Here is a 5352-nt window from a genome sequence, read left to right as displayed (position 1 = left end):
TGTCTTTTGTGCCTTTTTGCCCTTACCTTTACCATTCATGAACTGTAAAATAGAGGCTGACAAACATGGGTCATTGAAGTAGACTTCTGTTGGGGTGGTGCCAGGTTTACAGCCCCCCTTTGCTGCTGTGGTCTTGTCTACACTTCATGACTTGGCCTCACACAGCTGACGAGAGGGGAGGACCTAAAGCCGAGCTGAGCCAACAGATTGTCTTGTGGGAATCTGAAACGCAGATGGAGGGATACAGAGACTAAGAGTCAGCAGAGCTGGATGGCTTTTATGGTAGCTCTCTAAGGAGGAGGTTATCAGAGATTTCTTATTTCCTTAGTTTTGGTTCTTTCGCAATTTATTTGGACCCGTGAACTATCCCAGGATCCATTCCAATATATTCTTATTTCCTTAAGCTAACTAAGGTCATTGATTCAGTTGTTGTTGTGTTGTTGTTGTTGTTGCTTGCAAACAAAAGAACTTTAATACCCAGATTGGTTCCAGAGAATGGGTTTTAGGCAAAAGACCTTCAGGGAAATGTGGGATCTCTGGAACTGGTTGTGTCTGGGGGCGGGGGGGGGAATGAAAGACAATGCAACACCCTTCTGTATTCTGGATGGAAAACTAGCAGCTTCAGTGATCAGACAGCATATCAGGCTACATTGCCATTAGTTTCCATGAGCCCCTGAGAAGGCGGCCTTTGGACACTGGTTAGCAGCCACCATAGGACAATTTAACGGTGTTGGGGAAAAAATGCTAGGATTATGGAACCAGACGGTTGCCTTCAAGAGCACTGGATAGCTTACAGGAGAAAATGAACTTCAATTCCCAAATCTCAGCTCAAGACATTGAGTAAAACTCAGGGCATTTATATGACTTTTTAAAACTCCTTAGGTTCCTTATATGAAAATTAAGAGATAGAACTGACTGACTATTGGTATAAGAGACATCTGGAAGAAGCTAGAATATCACTGACTACACATCAGGGTTACCTGGGGTGTTTTGTTTGTTTGTTTTTAATAAAGAGGTCCAAGTTACTAAATCAGCATCTCTGAGGGTAGGATCCCAGCACCAGTATTTTTTAAAGCTCCCCACTCTCTTCCCCACCTGATGAATTCATTTGCAGCCAAGGTTGTGAACTATTGAGCTAAAGAAATCAATACACCAAGCATTCTTCTGAAACATTCTCGGATCCTAAGACACAAAAGTTTGCTCACGGCCTCACTGCTGAGGCCTCACTCTCCTCACTTAGCTGGATGGGGTTAAATTTGGTGCCCTCGGGAGATAACTGTATTCATTGTGTTATGTTGGACAGTTTGCTGATTGATTAACAAAGAGCAGAACCAAGCACTAAAAGCTGGCCTGTGCTAGATTGGGATTTCCTGTGCTCTGTCCATCCGCCACTTCACTAACTTCTCTGTGAGGGCCCGAAATTGGCTTTCTAATCCCATTAGGAATAGATCAGACTTGTGAGCAATTAGAAGTTCTGTCCGGGCTGCTACGCTTTCTGGGTCAGATATGCTGGAGGTTCATCTGTTAGAAGAAAGTGTGTGTTGTCCTTATGGAGAGGGAGGTTAGAAAGAGGTGATAATTAGGAAATGATCGGAGCTGCAGCAATCTCTGGCTGTGGTGAAGTAATCTGAGGGCCTCTAGGTATGAGAGCACCAGGTGTCTTAGATCTGAACCTGATTTTTTTGTTTTTTAAGGTTTCTTATTTGAGAGAGCGAGAATGAGAGAAAGCATGAGCAGGGCGGGAGGGGCAGAGGGAGAGGGAGAAACAGACTCCCCACCGAGCAGGGAGCCCCACGTGGGGCTCCATCCCAGGACCCTGAGATCATGATCTGAGCCGAAGGCAGACGCTTCACTGACAGCCCCCCAGGCGCCACCCCCCCCTTTTTTTGTAAACAACTGTACATGGGTCGAGGTAACAAGCACTTGAATCAAGCTACAAGATCACAGTTTCTCTCTCAACTCCTAGACCTGAGTGAATTCTCAGGACCAGAACGCTTGACTTAAGGGCTGTGCTCTAATAATAGATATGTGTACTATGAAACTTCTACCCAGCTACTTCTTCAGGTGATATGTACTCGGAATAGAGAAATGCCGACAGTTTTCAGGATCAGTGGATACGTGCTCCAAGTTAGCACCAACTTTATGGGGAACTGAGAACACTGTAGCCCACTGGTCAGGATAGAGACTATGGAAGGCAAATGGGACCCTCATCTCACTGGGACATGAACTCTTCTCCCTTCACCCATCCCATGGTTTATTTCCTCAGTTCCTAAATGTAGATGGGATTGACATCCTTTACAGAACCTCCCCATGAGGTCTCTGCCCTGAGGAGTAAGTGTTCTGTGGCAGAAGGCCAAGGAGAAGCCATTGTAGTATTCCCTCCCTACCAGAATAGAAATGTGAACAAGCAGTATCTCTTTGGGGTAATTACCCAGGGTAGTACAGCCATCAAAAGGTAGAAAGATACAGATCATTCCTGTCATACCCCCAAACGGACCGTGTACTTCCATTTGACCAGTGAGTAAGATGGATGGTCTTGGAGAATGACAGTGGACTCTACAATAAAACTGATGTTGAGGTGATCCAAACTGTAGCTGCTGTTCCTGAAATGGTCTCTTTATTGGAGCAGCTTAATACAGTCTCTGGCATTTGAGAGGTAACTATTGGTCTGATCACTGCATTTTTATCCATTTAGAATTGTAGGGTCCATCAGCAGCTGTTTGCTTTTACATGGCAGGGACAGAAATAGCTTTATAAATCTGTCCCATGGATGTCAGCTCCAGCCATTTGCTACACAAGGACATGGACTGCCCCTCGAAATCATAGGGTGTTACAAGAGTCTGTTGATGTGGAGCAGGAAATACCAGATACCCTAATGCCTTGGTAGGACACATGTATGCCACAAGATGAATCTGACTGTCCCAGAAATATAGGGACTTGATTCCTTAGTGAAATTCTCAGGGATTCAGTGGTCTAGCACATACTGAGCTAGCCCCTCCAGGATTAAGGACAAATTGCTACAACTAAGAAAGGCACAGTACTTTGTGGTGCCCTGGATTTTAGAGACAGGCTCTAGCCACAGGTGTCTTGTACTTATTTATTTACCAGGTGACCTGAAAACCTGGCAGTGCAAAAATAGGCTCTCTCGGTGGCCCAGGCTCCCGTCCAAGCAGCTCTGTTCAGCTCTGGATGATTGGGAGACTTACTGAAGTCGGAAACAAGTCTCCCCACAAGAGTCACAATGGAAGCCACAGGATTTTGGAGCAAGGCCATGACCCCCTTCAGGAAGATGACCGTTTTCCCTTTGAGAAGCAGCTTCCCTTTGCTCTATATGTTGGAGACAATGGGACACCATGTGTTAGTATCTGATCCACCTACTCAAAGTTGACCATTTCCAGCAGCACCGTATCACCTCACAGGTGGTAGGAGAGCAGGCCGTGAAGGCACTTGTAGTTTGTGGGAGCAGATTTTCCCCCACCCTGCGCCTTTAAGCCACCCTATTCCCGCACCCTGCTGCTACCAATCTGTCCCTTCGCTCTTGTGGAGAGTTATTGGTTAATTAACAGAGAATGCAGAAAGACGAGCCTGGCTTATAGATGTTGCTGAACAATATTCACTACCAGCTGCAAGGGCGCTCTTGTATACCACAGCCCCTTGAGCAGTTGCCTTGAAGGGCAGCCGAAGGCAAACCTCAGCAGGCAGGATTTCGAGCAATGCCTTTTACCATGTGCTTTGACTTGAAAACATGATCTGACTCCAGCTCTGTAACCAATCACTGGCTATATGGTCAGAGACGAAAAAAGCAATATTGAAATTGGTGTGAAGGGGCATCTGGGTGGCTCAGTCAGTTGAGCATCCGACTCTTGGTTTTGACTCAGGTCATGATCTCAGTGCCTTGCGATCAAGCCCTGCATCGGGCTCCCTACTCAGCAGGGAGTCGGCTTGAGATTCTCTCTCTCCATCTTCTTCTACCCCTCCCTCATGCTTGCTCTCTCTCTCTCAGATCAATTAATCAATCAATCAATCTAAAAAACAAATTGGTTTTTGAAGCTTTTGGGACAAGCTTTGCAAATGAATCTTGCAGACTGGACCTAGAATCCAAGATTAGAGCAAAGCAGCTAGTGCTTATCGGGATCACCTCCTAAGCACAAATCCTTGTCTCAGTGTCGTCTTCTGGGGAAAGCCAACATAAAATACGCAACCAAGAACAGCAGCCTCGTGGCAGCAAATTCATTTCATTGGAATTCTTCCATTTTGGAGGAAGCTTGATTTGTTTTCAAGGAAATAGGCACTTATTCTAAATGAGGATCTGCTTTCCTTGCCTCTTACACCTCGGCCAGCACTAACATTCTTGGGCTTAGAATACCTTCTGTTTTATCATACACAGGAGGGCGCCCCTGGCCAAGAAACTGGCTTCACAGAAGAGAAGAGGCAATGAACCAGGGTCTGTGGGAGTCCCTGCTTGTGTTCATAATGCGCCCTCATCTCTTTTTCAGACATCCTCTTTCTCGTTTCTCCCTCTATCACCCATTGTATGTCAGTCACACCCAGCCCTTCTATTCTTTAAATAGGCAGGTTCATTCTCATCTCAGGGCCTTTGCACTTGCTGCACCTTCTGCCTGGAACAGTAACATCTTTGTACCACTTCCTCATTGCATCATTGGTGTCTCAACTTACCGATATCACCTCCACAAGATGTTCTGTATCCACCTAATCTAAAAGTAGCTCCCTTGAAACATCCTATTATTTTCCAGTTTTATTTATATAAATTTGTTTGCTTTACTTTCTTCATAGTACTTACTGTTCCTTTTTGAGAAAAGGCATGAACAAAATTATTCCAGTAAATAATTTTTGAGCGTTGCCTGAACACCTACCGTCTACTTGCTAAGGCACTATGATGCTGACATAATGAAGTAAACCAGTACTGATCAGATTTCATCATGTCGCAGCAGATGACATAGGAACTGAAATTAAATAGCAGCGGCCCGAACAGCAAATTCTGAAGTTTCTGGAAGCAAAAGCCCTCGTGGGGAATAACACTAAAGCATGCAAACAGTTATGAATAGGAAACTGGAAAAGTTCCATCGAGCAATTTTTAAGAGAGAAAAGAAAAAAGGACACTAGTTGCCATAATGTTGTGCTACGTGTCCAAAAAGATCGGTTTTTATTTGAAGGGTTTGTAGTCACGTGTGCGATCAGGTTGCAAAGACCTCGAAGCCTGCTTCACTGCTTTAAATCATGCCCCTCCAGGGGGCCTGGGTAGCTCAGATGGTTAAGCGTCTGCCTTCCGCTCAGGTCATGATCTCCAGGTCCTGGGATCGAACCCCACATTGGGCTCCCAACTCAGTGGGG

The sequence above is a fragment of the Ursus maritimus genome, unplaced genomic scaffold (genome assembly GCF_017311325.1).
Source record: "Ursus maritimus isolate PB19 unplaced genomic scaffold, ASM1731132v1 scaffold_21, whole genome shotgun sequence".
Taxonomy (NCBI): domain Eukaryota; kingdom Metazoa; phylum Chordata; class Mammalia; order Carnivora; family Ursidae; genus Ursus; species Ursus maritimus.
Note: the sequence above shows the minus strand (reverse complement) of the source record.